This window comes from Semicossyphus pulcher, unplaced genomic scaffold (genome assembly GCF_022749685.1).
Source record: "Semicossyphus pulcher isolate SPU_LCO1_2020_fin unplaced genomic scaffold, fSemPul1.0.p SCAF_10, whole genome shotgun sequence".
NCBI classification, from domain to species: Eukaryota; Metazoa; Chordata; class Actinopteri; order Labriformes; family Labridae; genus Semicossyphus; species Semicossyphus pulcher.
The window spans coordinates 8,762,576-8,780,939 of NW_027211604.1; the positions used below are offsets into that span (position 1 = coordinate 8,762,576).

The window sequence follows — 18,364 nt, forward strand, 5'->3', positions numbered from 1 at the left end:
CTGACTGGCTGCAGTATAGGTCATAAAGCCCGCCTCCTCCATGTTAACAGGTGGGACATGAGTCGAACTATAAAATCAAGATACACGCCCGATAAATGTTATCATTATAGTTAGTTCTTATCATGCTGATTTAAGTTTATTTTTAATTAGTTATTTGATGCTGTTAAAATTATGATTGACAGCTCTGTTGACAAATTCGGCTCCTGCAGCCAATCAGTTCCAGGTGAGCAGAGCGGAGGACGATCTGCGAGTGGAAACGTAACTAAAACAATCACTACAGTCTTTGAAGTTTCCATACCTGTGAACGTTAACCTCCGATCAACACAGAGACGCTGTTCTGCTATTAAACACGCCGACGTGGGATCCTTGCTGTTTTTTCGCTAAGTTAAGTGTGTGTTTGGGTTAGCAGAAGTGGCTACAACCGCTTCACTCGCCGATCTCTACTGCGCAAGCTCTGCCTCCATATGACATCACCATCGCAAGATGGCGGCACCTATCACAGGGGCTATTTTGGCATAAATTTCATACAATGGGAGCAGATGGAGGCGCATTGTCCATCTATATATACAGTCATTGGTCACAACAGCTAAGAAGACCAACTGTCAAGTCTATTTTTTGTGGAATACATTAAATCTTTTTATAAATCCTTTGAAAACTTTTAACATGTTAATATCACAAATACATATTTGATAGTACAACATTTTTTTTGAAAGTCATGCCATAGCCCATTTTGCTTATTAATATATTCCTGAATTTAACAATTTCCTTATTAATATGACTTGTAATTATTCAATAATTTTGTAAGTTAGTTACTTAGTATTCCATTCTTCACTTGACAAATGTGTCAAGTAAGTAATAAATACGAGTGTTTTTATATTCCATAAGAGTGTGGCGGAACTGCAAACAGCAACATAATGTAGTGCAGTGGAGAATCACCACAACGTAAGCCTCTGTCATGAAGTATATGTTGAAAGCTTTGAAAATTATAGTTTTAATGGCAGAGTTGTTGTTGGAGTAGATGGCCTAAGTAATAAAGTGGGTGCCAGCAAGCTCTGTCATTACATGTAACTATTTGTCATTGCCAAAGCATTTCAGATTGGGGTCTTTTATTTTGTGCCACATAAAATACATTTCGGCTGAAAAGAATCTGTGAACAACCAGAACTTCTTTAAAGAAGCAAGGGTCATATATATCGACAAGCCTTGAGGAAAAACGGATTCCCCATGGCATGACACCCACATGTAAAGCAGGACTAAGCCCTGCTTTGAGCATGCACATTCCCATATAAACATCGTCAATGGGGATAAGGGAAATGGACCGGGACATGTTGTATATGACCAAAGCTGTGTAACCAGATAAGAGGAACCCCCCACCACTACAGTAGGGTGGGAAAACGTTGGACTTGTACACCTGAAGTGGAACAAAGTACCTGCTCCTTTTGTTTCTAATAGGCCCCATAGTTGTGAGCAGAGAGCCAACAAAGAGGTGCTTCCTTCCATCATTGTCCTTGAGGCTTTGGAGATACTTGACCATATTGTCTGTGTTGGCAAAAACGTCATCATCACCGTTAAACAGGAAGCGAGCGTTCCGGCAGTTTCTGTCCATCCATTCCAGGAAGAGTGTCTGCTTCAATGTGAGGTTGTAAAATGTGTCACTAAAGTCCCATTGAAGAATGTCTTTATACTGACGATGCTCCAGCTCAACAACTTTGTCCAGTCTTGTCTTCTCAAAACCAGAACTCATTGTTCCTGAGATAAAGAGCCGTCTGATCCAAACACCGTTCTGTAACCTCTCCTTGGCCCAGGTTTTGCGCAGTATCTCTCGGCGGTCGTGGTTCCCTGGGCGGCTTTTGATGACCAGCAGAAGGAAGACTTCGGAGGATCTTTCAGCTCCACCACATTTGCCAGGAAGATCCAGTAACATTGGAAAATATCGACAGTGTTTATAGTATAGAAAGTCTTTCATTGTTTGAGGAAATGAGCTGAAGTCTTCCATGCTGGTAGCAGACGTGTTTATTTCACAACTTTGCTGGGTGAATACATAGGGGGCATTTTGGGTGAGTGGTGATATTTTAGTGGAGTCCATTCTTACATCTACTTGGAGGATTTTGTTGTCAACCATTTCCTTTAAGAGATAAACAACGATATGAAGGACTCCCAGCAGCAATAAAGTCCTTGCTGTGATGACTTTTCTCCATAAATCTCTGTAGTGACAAAACAAAAGTTTCATTACCAATTTATATCAGTTTCATATTATATTTCAAAGTGCTCAGGGTTTAAGATAAATGAACCTAGTTGTGATAAAGATCTACACCCATAGGAGCCCTGCAACCGCATAATTGAAGCTACTTTGTTGTCCTCCATGGGCTATGATAAGACACCCATGGCTGCACTCTTAACGATGTGAGGCTGGTGTTTTGAACAGTACTCTCAGTACCTCTCTTTATGGATAAGCTAACACAGGTTAGTCCAGTGGTTCTCAAACTTTTTATGTCAAGCCCCCCCTTGGAGAAAAAAAAAGCCCCCCCCCGAGCCCCCCCCCAAGAAAAATATCGCAAATGGGTGAAGTTAAACTTTTATTGAAAGAAAGTCAAGATCGTGACCGTTACTTACTTTTCTCTGAGTAATTTGCTGTGCAAAAAAACCCAACTATTTAAATTGCTTCATCAGACTTTTTCAAATAGAAATATAATAAAATGTGCAATAACTTTTTCAGAACAATAACAATAAAGTTCAATCAGTGCTTAAAAAAAACAGTGTTTCCGCTACATACATTTTGCTGTGGCGGCCCTGAAAAAGTGACAGGAGTCACAGGACATCAATCACACGTGAAGTCGTGGCAACCAAATAAACAACAGCGGGACCAGTTTACTCCTCACAGTGTTCTAACGGGTAAAAGAGGGTCCGACATCGGACGCTCTGTCCGCACACAATCAGTTCTGTTACGCAATCTTATCTAAACAATCATATTGTGTATCTCCGTACGTCCCTACTGTAAATGCATTGATTGTCGCTGTTTATAAAGCTTATAAAAAGGTGCACGTCATTTGGTAACAATTGATCGCTCGTTTTGATCACTACGTCATTAATAACGTCCTTCGTGCACACGCAGCTCACGTGCTGTTTTGAATTGCGAGAGCAAATATTTAACTTTTGTAACTTAATTAAACAGACGGCGGATGAGGGTAGTCAACAAAGCAGACAGAGAGACAGACAGATAGAGGGGGGCGGGGCAAGCAGCTGTGCAGAGAGCAGAGGTACAGGTGTGTTGGGGGAGTGAAGCAAAGCAAAGTGATCAGATTAAAGTAGATTGTGGATTAAAACTTAATACAGTGAAGAAAAGAGAACAATTAGAGTGTGGAAGTCTACATGTGATGTGCTTCTCACAGAAATCATTGAGATATGCGAGGGCAACGTGTTTGTGTACTGTGCCACCCGAAAATGAGTCCGGGTTGTCCGACGACAAAACATAGTTCCGCCTGCTACATTTTCCAAACGTTGGCGCGCCCCCCCTGTCATTCCACCGCGCCCCACAGTTTGAGAATCACTGGGTTAGTCAATCATTTTAGCGGAGCCTGTTTTCAGGTTTCCTTTTAGTGTATTGCTGCAAGGCCAAATGTTTACACTTTCTGTGACCATGACATCCACCTCATAGGACATGGAAGACTCTGTTATAGATAAGTTATAGTGTTGCTGATTGTTTAAGCATGCTGTGACTAACCAATCTCATCCCTTATAATTTCAATGCATTATTGCATAGCAGTTATTGTCAGGGCCAAAAGCCAGCTTTAGAACCTGTTTCCTCCCTCGTGTCACCTAGTGAGGCCTTAACACCTGATGCACACTGTCCAAGGCCACAGTGTTGCATTACAAGTGACCTTGTGACTACTAGGGATAGACCGATTATCGGCCGGGCCGATTATCGGCGCCGATATTCGGCATTTTGACGCATATTGGCATCGGCCTATTTTTTAAATTTTTTTTAATTTATTTTTTAATTTTTAAATCTGACGGCCGATAAGAGTTCATTTCTTTGCAAATTTTATTTAACTTTGTTTTATTTACTTTATAAAACTTCAGATAGTTATTTATTTATTTATTTAAATTTTCAGTTAACTTTATAAGAGATGCTGCTGACCCTGGGAACTCCCTGCGCTTTTTATTTGTTTGTTTAATAAACATATGATTAAAGGCATTTAAACAAAATTATGTGTTGGAGTTTGTATTATTCAAAATTTTGATGCCAATATTTTCACTTTTACTGCAAATGAATATCGGCTCCAAATATCGGTTATCGACCTCCTTGACTACTAATCATCGGTATCGGTATTGGCCCTGAAAAAACCATATCGGTCTATCTCTAGTGACTACACATTCATCCGCACGCATGGGCTGTGTTGGCCCTGTCACATTAGCTGCAATCCTCTGGCATGGATGCTTCCATCCAGGAAGGAAGGTAGATCTGGTACAGTCCCCGCTTTAGGAGCCAGGCCGTAGAGCCCTCCTCACTCTCTCAGTAGTTCCAGGGGAGCTGTTTGGCCCAACTGGGCTTCAGGCATTGGAGCAGAGAATCCAGGCATATCAGACTTGTCAGCAGCTTGCCAGCTCTCGGGTACACATAACTATATTTAGGCATGAACCTCAAAAGGGTTAGAGCATCAGTTGCCTCAACTGCTAGTTCATCCTGGTGGCAACTCATGGACCTAGTATTCCAAACCCTGATGTCTTAGGGCCAGCTGTTGGACGCTTCTCCTAGCAGCACCTTAGCTTTAGAGAATTCTGTACAACAGACCCCTTGGTTGGTTGCCACTTTATCCTGAGGGTACAATCTACAATCTCATTTCTGATGCTGGCCCCCAGTTTTCAACACATTCAGACTTACTACAGTCAACAATTTGCAAAGGCTCAGGCAGGAAATAGCCAACCTCCTTGAGAAGGGTGCCATCAGAGGAGTACATCTACAAACACAGAAAAGTGGGTTTTACGATTTTGATCACAAAAAAAGGGTCTGTTGTGCTGTATACTGGACTGGAGTTACGAGGGCTTAACAAGTTTCTTAAAGGGTTACCTTTTCATATGCTAAGCACAGTACATTTACTCGAAGCTGTGTCATGGCAAAGTTCGTTCACGTCCAATAATTTAAAGGACACGTCCATATAGCTCTACATCACAGGCAGTTCTTGCACTTTGGCTTGTAGGGAAGGTCATAGTCTCCAGCCAATGCCTCCTTGCCTTGCAGCCATGGAGAGGCAGTGCATATCTGGCCTTGTGGCATCTTATTTGGCTTTGATTGATTTGATTGGCTTTTCATGGAGCACCTGCCCCTTTAGGGCCAGACCCACTCCTAAGGCCATGCATTCAGTCAGTAATAAAAAACCATTATGGACTCCAAAGCACCTTCCACTTGGGCACTATATGCCAACAGGTGGAAGGTATGCAGAGGGGTGTAGGTTCACAAATAAAGCCAAGACTACTGTGGTTTTGCAGGTCTTTATTGGTTAAGAAGATTTCTGCCAGGCATCGGTGGGTACATCCTTAAGTCTCTTAATTGAAATGTCCTTGCCCCTTGAGCCTAGCTCGAACTGGAAGTAATTCCGGGCCTGCCATCTATAGGGCTGCCAAAAAGCTCTTAACACTGCTCAAAGGAGCGAGGATTGAGGAGGGAATGCTGAAAAAATACACAAGATCAGCCTCAAAGGAAGTCTTTTACTGGCCGACACCCCCCTTACTGTTTAGCAGTTATGGATTGGACACTGCAGCTGAACCGACAGATGTAAAACTTCACAACATCACCAGAGCTTCTTCTTAGAGAGAAGATAATAGCAGACCTTTAACCAGACACTAATGGGTGCCTTAAACATTAACATGGATCAGTTTCAGAGGCTGTATTTGACTGCCTTTTATTTACAACTAAATTTTGAGCATAACTTTTCATAAAACAAACAAAAGAGAGCATATGAGTCCCGATTTGATTTGGGATTGTGTCAGTGTTTGTTAGGCCAGTTGCTGTCCCAGCTACATCAAAGTTGTCTGCCAAGCAAAACCATAGCCAACCATATTGTTTTGATGTACTAAACAACCAGTTTAGTTTTCCCTCCTTTTTCAGACCTAACATTCGAGAACCTTTGTGTAGAACATTGTATTTCCCTAGCGCAGAGCCTGAAAGCAGGCAGGCTACCCTGAAATCATCAGAAGGATGAATTTCAGTGAGTGCAGCAAAGAAATACAATTGTTACTCAGTGACAGGAGTGATGCCCAAACTGCATCCAAAGGTTCATTGTGAAAGTGCTTGTTTCTGAACTTTCACAGGCAAACCAGCCTTGCCTTTCAGCGCAAAGCCGCCCTAGAGAAGGTGATAGAATTCCTTAGAGTGCAAAATGCTCGTCTACTCCAAGAAGTTCAGACAGCTAATACGAAAGCCATGCGCTATTTAGATTACCTGCACCCAGCAGAGCAACAACTCTGCTCACACAAAGAGGAACTTCTAGGGATGAGATTAGATCTTCCCTTATCACAGTCTCCCAGCTAGTGCAACTCTGGCTATGCTGTTTCACACTCCTTCTCCTATAGAGAAAGGCTACCTCCCCCTGCAGTCAGTAGGTGTGAACGACTTCCAGACGACCCTAAGTCTCTGAGCGGTTCGTCAGCCTCCACAGCTACTGATTTGGTTTGTTACTGAGTTGTATAGTTGTAATGTCTATTAAGTCAGGTATTGATTGTAGCTGAGGTTACTTATGCTTACACAAAGACATGCTAAATTAACCTCTCTCTTTTCTAACCCGGCACTCTTAAGACTTACACACATACAATATTTTGGATTGACCTTTTAACCTTTTGAACCAGACCAAATAGACAGGAAATAAACCTCCCGGTTCTTTTTTTGGGTCTCGGCCCTTCCCATGTGCTCAGTGCAAGTTGGTTGAGGTAACGGACAGCATTCAGTGGCCATCCTTGAGTCGGCTATTTTATGAGTTCTTTGCCTCCCCTATTTGCCACTGAAGCCATGTGGTCTATTAATGGACACATTCTTGTCTACTCTGCCTCTCAGTGACTGTTATCTGTGGCATTCACAAGTTATATTTAATCCTCTTTAAAGCTGCAGTAGGTAAGATGGAGAAGAGAGCGGACTTTGTTTAAAATTTGAAAGATTACAACCTCCAGGTCCCTCCCCGTATCTCTCCGCAGTGCTCAGTCCTGCCTCCAATGCCCTCCCCGCAGAGGAGGCTATCATGCGCACGCAGGCTAGTAACCACAGCAACTGAAGGAGCCAGATACAATCTAAAAACGGGAAAAGACAACAACTGCAGCCGTTGTATTACACCACCAACACTATCAAAGCAGATACACATCAAACCAGTGGCAAAACCACCAGCACTTAGTTTGCTAACAGAGACTGTGGAAAAAACAGCGCCAACTAAGCAGCAACACACTGATTTTGATCATTTAGCCATGAGAGCACAGGCACATAGTACTATAAGGAGAAAGTCTGAAATGGTAACACTGCCTGGGCACTTTACAAAGATATTTTCAGCCATGAAACAACGCTGAACAGTAGCCACATTGAGAACTTTAGCCCGACTGCAACACCAACATAACACAACGTCACAGTAACTGCAGACATCTTAGCATGTTTTCATTCCCGGTAGTTGGAGTCTTACAAATGCCATTAGGAGCAGTAGGAGGAGCCAGAGGAACATGTTTTTTGTTTTTTTTACAGATTAGGTCTCTCAAGTCACAGTTTGAGAAAACATGACAAAAAGTTAGTTTTAATAATGTTACTTACCTACCTACTATAGCTTTAATACTTAGCCTATACAGTGTTGCTTCTCAAGGCATGTCAGAGCTTCTTAATCTCCCACTACCACACTGTAATCCAGTTTCCACTGTATGTGGAACTTGAGGGCACTACCTTTTAAATAAATAATATTTAAACCCACCGAGAGAGAGACAGAGAGAGAGATAGAGAAATAGAACACATGCATGAGAATAGAAGAGGAGATGTGAGAACAGAAGGGCGGATGCGAAACAAGAGCTGGTCATTTGATCTTAAAGCCTAATGTAGCCTTGAACAAATTTATTGGCTTCACGTTTAGGTGACGTGTTAAAACTACAGTGCAGACTGGAGTCTCTGTTAACACTGACAGACAAAGTGACAGCTGTCTCATGTGAAGTCTCCCGAAGGCTGAACGTGCGTATATCCGTGTTGCACTAGGCGAAATCCTGTTCTAAAATTTTTCTAGTTTATGTATATCCCAAAGGTCAGCCAGAGAAGAAACTGAAGCCATATGCCATTCTAGATGACCAAAGCAACATGTCTTTGGCCAGGTCAGCTTTCTTTGAGATGTTCGATATTGTTGACGACGTCTCCCCTTACACACTCAGAACATGTGCAGCTGTGTCAGAAACTGCAGGCCAAAGGGAAAGGAGTTTCATTGTGGAATCTGCAGATGAAAAGACAAGTCTAGACCTCCCTACATTCATTGAGTGTGGCCAGATACCGGATAATAGGGCAGAGATTCCCACTCCAGCAGCTGCAAGATACCATTCTCACCTGAGGTTCCTAGCTACTAAGATACCCTCACTCGACCCCAAGGCTGAGATTTTACTTCTCCTGGGAAGAGACATCATCCAAGTGCATACAATTCTGGAGCAATGTAACGGGCCCCTGCATGCTCCCTTTGACAACGATTAGCTCTTGGTTGGGTGATAGTAGGAGAGGTCTGTCTCAGTGGGGTACATAAGCCATCACCTGTGAGCGAATTCAGGACCAACATACTTGAAAATGGATGCCCAAGCCTTATGAGTCCTTGTCCCAATAAAATTAGTTTCAAGGAGAACTTCAGCCACGACTCAAAAATCTTGTACCCCAAACTACGAACAACGCCCCCTGCCAATCGACGAAACAGGTCTAATCGGAGAGTCTGTTTTCCGCTACACAAAGGATGATGACAAACCAGCCCCTTCTACGGAGGATATTGCTTTCCTGAAAATTATGGAAAAGGAGTGTCATCAGGATGCATCAAACAGCTGGGTTGCTCCACTCCCTTTCCGTAGCCCAAGACAACGGCTCCCTGATAACTATGAACAGGCAAGGAATCATCTCGGTGCACTCACCCGGACACTCAGGAAGCACCCAGAGAAAAAGGAACATTACATTGCATCAATGAGCAAGATCTTCAAGAATAAACATGCAGAAGTTGGTCCACCTTTACAGCCAGATGAAGAGTGCTGGTCCCTACCTCACTTCAGAGTTTATCATCCTCAAAAACCTGGGCAAATAAGGGTAGTATTTGACACCATAACACCATGGTGTATCCCTCAATGACGTCCTCCTTACTGGTCCAAACATGAACAATAGCCTGCTTGGGGTATTGCTGCCAGAAGGAGCCAGTGGCGGTGACAACTGATGTAGAGTGGATGTTCCACTGTTTTGTGGTACGCCAAGATCATAGGAACTTTCTGCGCTTCCTGTGGTACCGCAATAATGACCTTGACGATCAGGTAGTGGAGTATAGGATGCAAGTTCATATCTTTGGTAATAGCCCATCACCATCAGTGGCAACCTATGGGCTCAGGAGGGCTGCCATAGAGGGAGAGCGAGAATACAGAGCAGGTGCAAGGCAGTTCATTGAGAGGAACTTGACGACGGTCTGGTGTCCCTTACCACAGAGAAGGAAACGATCACTCTTCTTCAGAACGCCCAAGACATGTTAGCCCTCTGAAACCTGAACCTTAACAAAATATCTTCCAAAAGAGTAGGTGTGATGAGAGCCTTTCCTCAAGATGACCTTGCAAAGGGGCTGAAGGATCTGGATCTCAATGTCGATCCACCTCCCACCTCACCTTCCAAGTGTCAGTGACAGAGAAGCCTTACACAAAGCGTGGGGTTTTGTCAACTATAAATAGCTTGTTTGACCCACTGGGATTTGCTTTCCCTGTAAGCATTCAAGGAAGGTCTTTACTCAGAGAGCTCACCTCAGAACCATGTGACTGGTATGCTCCTCTTCCAGAAGAGAAGTATGAACAATTGAGACTGTGGAGGGACTCGCTGAAGAACATCGAACAGATCAAGATTTCCCGCCAGTACACCTCCACATCGCTCAGCCAAGAAGAAAGGAAGGAACTGTGTGTTTTCTGTGATGCGTCAACAACCGCAATAGCCGCTGTGGCCTATTTGCGAACAACTGATGCAAGCGGTGGTACAGATGTTGGCTTCGCGTTTGGGAAGGCAAAACTGGCTCCACGTCCAGAGATGACTGTTCCTAGGCTCGAGCTTTGCGCAGCTGTTTGGGCTGTGGAAATAGCAGAAGTAATTGTGGATGAGATGGACACTGAATTCGATGCTGTGACATTCTACTCTGACAGTAGAGTGGTCTTAGGTTACATTCACAATCATACTAGAAGATTTTATGTGTACGTACATAACAGGGTACAACGCATACGGAGGACAACCAGCCCACAGCAGTGGAAGTTTGTCCCTATTAACGAGAACCGGGCTGATCTTGCCTCAAGATCAGCATCAGCAGGCATTCTGCTTCACACCACATGGTTGTCAGGACCAGCATTCCTGTTCAAATCACCGGAAACTTCCCCCTGCTCTTTCAACTTGGTTGAACCAAGCTCTGATGAGGATATCCGACTACAAGTGACTTGTCTTACCACCAAGGATGATGTTGAAGGATTAGGAACCAAGCGCTTTGAGAGGTATTCCACGTGGTCATCACTTACTAGAGCAGTTGCGAGGCTTGTACATGTTGCCTGCACCTTCAAGAAAGATAGCAGCTGCCAGGGTTGGCACATCGATAAAAACCTCTGTTCAAAGTAAGACTTGGATCAATCAAGGACCATTATCATCGGTAGCTTACAACAAGACGTCTTCGCTGAAGAATTGCAATGCATCAGGGAAGAAACAGTCATTTCTAAACAAAGCCCTCTCTACAGACTGTGCCCTTACATTGATGCTTGATGCTGTTTACATGTTTGAGCACGAGGGCCATACATATCGAAGTCATCGAGTGGATGGACTCCTCAAGCTTCATAAATGCTAAGCAACGGTTCTTCTCCATCAGAGGACCAGCCAAACAAATAAGGTCTGATTGTGGTACTTTCGTGGGGGCCTGCAGAGATCTACAGATTGAATCAGTGAGCAGCGACACAGAAGTGTAGGGATATCTGAATAGCAATGGATGTAAATGGGTCTTCAATCCTCCGCACTCATCACATATGGGTGGCAGTTGGGAACGACTCATAGGACTCACAAGGCGCATCCTGGATTCCATGCTGTTGAAAGTTGGCAAATCAAAGCTTACCCATGAAGTTTTTACCACATTCATGGCAGAAGTCTTAGCCATAGTTAATACTCCCCATTGGTTCCTGTATCCATAGACCCAGACTCACCACTTATCCAAACACCAGCAACACTACTTACGCAGAAGATCAGTGCACTTCCTCCGCCCAAGGGTGAATTTGATGGGAAGGATCTCTACGGCAAGCAGTGGAGGCAAGTGCAAAGTCTCGCCAATACCTTTTGGCATCGTCGGAGGACAGAATACCTGCCCTACCCTAAGGACGTAGGAAATGGCAAAAGGGAGTATGCAATTTTCGCGCTGGGGACATAGTGATACTCAAAAACAACCAAGTTAAACGAAACGAATGGCCCATAGGCATTGTTGTCAAAACATTCCCCAGCACAGATGGCAAAGTAAGGAAGGTGGAGGTTAAGACAGCAAAGGATGGCTCATGCAAAACCTTTCTGCGCCCTGTCTCAGGGACTGTTCTACTCCTCTCTCCAGAGACTGGTTAGTTTTGGTTCTTGTTCATTGTATTGTTGTGGTGTCATCTTTTCAGATGCTGGGCGGGGAGTATTCTGTTCTGTGCAACAAAAAACCTTTTAGTTCATTTGCAGCCACTAGGTGGCGCATATTTCCTTTGCACTGTTTTGGCTTCATGGGTTGCCATGTGAGGGATTAGGGAGCCATTTTGGTCACATGGTCAAGCTTTCTGCTCGCAGTATCCACATCCATCCTCTATTACGAATCAGTTGTAGAGGCATTGTCTGTAAGTATAGTGTTTATTTGACGTTTATAGTCACATTCTTGTTTATATTTATGGCAGATGGCTATGTTAGATTATGTTTTATGTTTTAAAGTATACTTTGTCTGCCGTGTGACTGCCTTCAACCAGACATTTGCAATCATGTACTGTTTGGACTATGAGCATGTCATATATTGTGGAATGTATATTAATATACTATATATTGTATGTGTATTTTCTCTTATTGTTTCTTTTGCATCTTTTTAGTTTTACTCCATTTTGCATACTGTAAATAAAGAACGGTGAGACAGGACGAATCATCATTTATTGACTACAGTGTGTCGAGGAGTTATCTGTCTGTCTAGTTGAGGAAGGGGACATTTTGACGAGGGCAGAACACGTGTATTATTGTCTAATTTTTTTGACAAAATTATTGGTAGGGACAATTTAGGGCCTAGTAGCAGGGTATTGGTAGGGACCAAAAATGACATAACATTAGACTTCTCGTGTTTGTGTTGTTAGAGCCTTTTGGGGATTTAGACATTCAAAGTTTAGACAAATCTGTCTCTCTGTGGGATTTAAGGAAATTTCTTGCCTCGCAAGAAGTCTGTGCTTCAGCTTTTTGGTGAGTTAAATGCAAGTATTATTGTATTGATGTGTTTTTAGCACTAAGTAACTGGTATACTTTGCTCGCTTTAGCTGCTTGTAAGCCTGTTAGGTGTTCATCAAACATTTATTTAGGACGTTGGCCAGTAAATAGGAGTCAGAAGTTGTTGGCTTTTCTCACCCGGTGAGCAAGCAAGCAATTTTTGTTTTTTCTTCCCACTGATTTCCCACGCCCAGACGTTGGCAACATCAACAATACCAAGAAACTCCCAAATCTGCTCGGTGAAGTACAGCAATGTGCAAACATAGCAGCAAGGTTTGTGAGCTGTTGTGGCAGAGAGAGGGTGTAAAGCAGCCCAAAACCTCCATGAAGACTATTTAACCACCTGTGTATACCTGCACTGACCATCTGCACTGCTCATGTCTGTATGTAAATATAACACACAGTGCATACAAACAACAAATACTGTAAATACGTTTTTAACCTAAAATAGAAGGAAAGAGTTCTGGTTTACACTTTTTGTCACTTTTTTGTACTTAACTGCTGTCTGCATTTTTCTATTTAGTTATCTTTACTTATATTTTTATATTTTTAAGAGTAAATTCAGAATTTGCACTCTATATTTTAAGTTAAACTCCACATATTTTCTAAGTGATAATAATGCTGCAGTTTTATATAGCTCTGTTTACACAGTTTGTCTTTATCTTCTTTTATTGTACTTAATTTTTATTTTTATTTTGACACTAGCTTTGGCAATGTAAACGTATGTTTCCCATGCCAATAAAACTCTTTTAAATTGAATTAAAGTGTGAGACAGAGAGAGGGATCGCACCAGAAGAAATAACATTAGTAACCTGATGTTATTTTTATTATTAACATAATGGGTAACACTTTACATTAAGGGAACAATTTATATACTGAAGTAATGCTTAACTAATGCGTGACTCATGATGATTTAATGCATGAATTAATGCAGGATGTATAATGAATTCCTGTTGCCAATGTTGGCATGTAAAGCTAGCTAATGTTAACCTACTTAAAGCTTTGATGGGTCAGCCTATGCATTAAATCATCATGAGCCATGCATTAGTAAAGCATTACTTAAGCATTACTTCAGTATATAAATTGTACCCTTGATGTAAAGTGTTACCACATAAGGTTGTTATGGCCTACGTGAGACTTATGAATACAGATTTCTCAGACAGAAAATTCATTAGGGACCTCAATAAAGAGCTTTGAAAGTGCCTTGATCGAGCAAACAACTGCCCTGAAGAGACATCAGAATAAAAGCATTATTTCCAAAAGAGGGGAATCTCTCCACAGAAATGCCGGATCTGGCTTTTACTTTGAAAGGCATTCCAGAAGCGATACGTTACCACGCGTACGCAGGTATTTTGGCTGTACAGCGTCGACGACGAAAAAGTTTTACCTCGCCGTGACTGGCCAAATAGTACTTATAGCCAACTACACGCTTTGTACATACTACTGTATTGAAACAAATCACACTAGTTTATAAGGTGTGGAAACTGACATAGAGCTGGATAACTGACATACTAAAAGGAGAACTGACTTGTCTACGTTCACCTCCGCATAGTGAAAAAAATCTTTCAGTTTTGATTGTGTTAATGAGAATAAATGCAAAGTCAAGGCGACATCACACATCAGAAAACACGGTGACGTTTCAGAGGTGCGCTAAATGGGCGTGATGACGTAGCGGCGACAGAACTGAGAAATTATTTATTACTTTGCGCCCGGATAACTTGCATGTGGATAAGCACATGGATAATGCACTTGTCTGGATAAGCATATGGACGTGTGGATAAGCGTATTGATAACATCCGTCTCGCCACCGTAAGCATAGCATCAGCGAAGCCTGGAGGAAACATAACGAATCTTCCTCCCTAGGTCTAGAGCTATAATCATGGAGGCTTTAGTATCTGCATGTTGGCAAACGCAGCTAATTAGATATTGCAAGGAATTTCTTGATGACTATAGATATAATGTGTTGCTGCTGACTTGGCCAGGACACTCTTGTAAAAGAGATTTTTAATGTCAATGAGGCTTTTCCTGGTTAATAATATATATATATCTATTTATATATATACTTACATATATATACTATATGTATAGTAGAAAGTGAGCAGAGACATTAGGGGAGTAAGGATTAAATTAGTTTATAAATTGCCTGTAGTTGCTGTTTTACATTTCCTGTAAACACTGTAACTTATTTGATTTGATTTATAAGTTGACTTAACTACTCAAAATTCAGTGAAAGTGGTGATCAGCAATTTTATGTTTTAGAATCAGCAATCAAATGTAAAACGCAATATTTATGATTGATGGAAGTTGTGTAAATCGGTCAGACTTTACCCGAACACGACAGGAGGGTTTAGTAATTTTTAAAGTTACTCATGAATTCCTCATTAACTAACGGTTTACTAGCAGTTCTGCATTCGTTCGTCATGTATGGCATTTCAATTAATGATTAAAGTAACTGTGAATTAACATGAATCTACACACGTTTACAATTAAGGATAAATATTAACTTCGCAAACACAATTAAATCTATGCAGCACACAATTAAACCAACCATCATGAAATATAAATTACCTCAACATGTTTGCGGATCAGCACGAGCCCTTGTTTAGTCCCTCTGACAGTCAGCAGTCCGGCTGCGCACACTGCGTTAGGTTCAGGTGAAGTTCAGGAAGCCTCTGAGTCAGTTTTGCCCTGAGTAAAGCATGTCAGGGAGAATTCGACGCGTCGGATGAAAGCCCGACCCCAACAAGCTCTATGAGTCAGTTAGATTATGTACGAGCAAAAACGTTTACCGTTGAAAGAAAAGTTTAGCGCGGATTGTTGAGTTTGTAAGTAGTGGAAGTTGCTGCGAGAAAAACAAAACCTGAAGTCAAAGCTGCCTGAGAAGACAATGTAGGAAGTTAAACAGCGAGATATATATTCACGTGGACGTTAGCATTTTGATTATCCCATTATTGGACTCAACTGACCTCTCCTAAAGTGTAAATAAACTCACCCTCCTTGACCATAGTGTGAAAAGGAACAATGTACATTTAATAGTCTTTTCAGGAATTCTCTTTTGTAACATCATTATTTAGTAACTTTTATTGGACTACACTGAGTAGTACACTGAATGAGCTGTAGATAGAAAGTGATTCAGGACCATTTAATTGAATTTCATGTTTCAAGAGAAAACTGTAAGGCTAGGTTTATCTTTCATTAGCCCACCTTTGAAATGAGGACATTTCATCTGAAGAAAGGCAGGTATTCAAGATGAGATTTATTTTGTGACTTGTCTTATTTGTATAGTTTAAATAAATGATAAATACATTTATTTATTTTTATTGTTTTCTTTTCCTAATTTTAAAAGGTGACGATTTGACAAAGGAAAATAAAATATGATTAAGATTGAAAATGTACATCCTCCTTGTGTCCTTCTGTATCCGGGAAGGGATCACCAAACAAATATCACTTATCACTCATATCTTTCGATGTGTTTTTTGTTTGACAGTGAGTATTTTTTTAGTAATTAACTGAATGGATCTGACCTGTAATTTAAGGATCCTGTTGGCACACTTGAACAAGGCACCATTGTTGGTTTATCATCATTCAGTAGACTCACTGACTGATGAACAGTGTAACTGTTCGTTTTTCAGAACAGTTACACTGTTAGTTACATCATGTGTTTTTTGACTTCTCAACCCTTCAAATCCTAGTTTTACTGTGGCACAGTCGGTCTGCATGAGACTAATCAGATAAATCACAACCTCTTGTTCAACAGATTCAGGTGTATTGTTCCAATTTACAACACAAAGTAGATAAAGCAGCGTTATCTTTGCCAACTGCATGAAGCATCAACTCTGTCAGGACGTGTGTGTAACAGCACAGACACTGATTGTCTAACAAATTGACATCATTCTTCCCAGGCTTAGTCAATTTTTTTGTTCCCAAGCAACAATATTGAATACCATATTGATGAAGGCAATAACTCTAAGTGTAAATAATTTTACAGTGTAATATTTGTAAGTGTATCTTAATTTACATACATCATGGATAACCAAGTTTATTTGAAAATTCACAGACAGTTGAAGCTTTGTAAATTTTAGTGTTATTAGCAGAATTGTCATTGTTGGATTGGATTGCGCATGTCTACCTAACATAGTGGGTGTATCTTGGTGCCAGTGTAACTATTTGGTATTGCCAAAACATTTCAGATTTGGGTTATTTATTCTGTACTACATAAGATACATTTCAGCTGAAAGAAATCTGTGAACCAGTAGAAATTTTCCGAAATGTTTGTTTCTGGCTAAATTGGGTTCCAATCTGTGCCATACCTGCACAACCCCACTACTAGCCACTGATGGCCATGATGAACACCCAACGTGCCTGGTTATTATACACCGGACTGTCTGAAAATTATTGCAGTAATTGTAGTAATATTACACGAGACTTGCAGCTAGCCTGACTGGTTGAGTTGAAACTACGACAGCATGTACACCAGCGGCTTTAATCGGTTGCTTCAATTGCACCAAGTGGGTGTATAATTCCCCGCTCGAGTGGCCAGTTGTCTGTATGGTGCAGGACCGCTTGGGCCTGGATGAGCTTCTAACTAAACTAATGCGTTTTTTAAGCTAACCCCAGCCCAGGCTGCTTTTTTTTTGCCACCCCCTCAGCCATACATTGAGGCATTGACCAAATGATGGCCAGACGTGAAGTGGCTACTCAAGGACCTCCCATTCCTTTCAGCAATCTGATCAACGCTACATGACGGGTATGTTGTACGTTGAGATGTAAAAAAGGAGAGGAATCCAGATGCAGACTCTGAGATATTTATGATAACAAACAATAGGACACAAAAAGGCAAAAACAAAAGGCTTACTGTAAAGAATCCAGGGAAACAAATGTCCAACCAAGACTCCAACCAAACAGGTGAAAACACAATAAGAATCCAAAACAATCCAAAAATTGTAGTCTACAGGAAAACACGGGTATGACAACAGTTTCACAGAGGTATCGTGACTAAAGACAATAACAAACTAGCAAAGAAACAGGCGAAGACAAAGACTATATACAGTATACAAGGGACATGTGGGACTAATCAACACAGGTGAAAACAATGTATTGTTTTTAGCTGGATGGCTAATGTGTTTTCTATCACTTTGACACACTGTACATGCTGCTTAACTTCATATTACCACGCAATTTACATGCAAAGCACGAATGTCAGCACGAAGGGGAAGAGGCTCCATGTACTGTGATGCTGTTGCGCTATATTATGAACAGGGCATTGTACATTTTGGAAACATTCTATGTGACTGAAGCACACACTTTTATTTTGAAGGATGCGGGTTAGCATGCTATCATGTTTCCTGTGTTCCTTAAGTGTTGTTGATATGTCATAATATGTTCTAATGAAATTGTGTAGGTAAGCATATTGGGTTTCATGTTAAGGTTGGACATCTTTCCATTAAGGAAATGTTGGGAGTTATCATCGGAGGTATAGCAAACATCTTATTTTTCAAACTGCAGTCGCTGCACTTCCGTTAGCTTTACTTCCTCTTTGTGTCGAGAGTTTTCCAAGAAGGTACGCATTTTCTCTGCACTTTCGCTGATTTTTAAAGTTACTTTAAAACACGTGTAAAGTCAGTATTGTTGCGATTTAGAGCAGAAATGTTATTTATTTTCATGCATAAATCTGCTTATTAGG

General features: G+C 41.4%; 1 pseudogene; it reads right to left on the reverse strand.

The window, feature by feature from the left end:
• Positions 1-1,068: 1,068 nt before the first annotated feature.
• Positions 1,069-1,995, reverse strand: LOC138600118 (N-acetyllactosaminide beta-1,3-N-acetylglucosaminyltransferase 3 pseudogene; annotated as a pseudogene).
• Between the last annotated feature and the right edge of the window lie 16,369 nt (positions 1,996-18,364).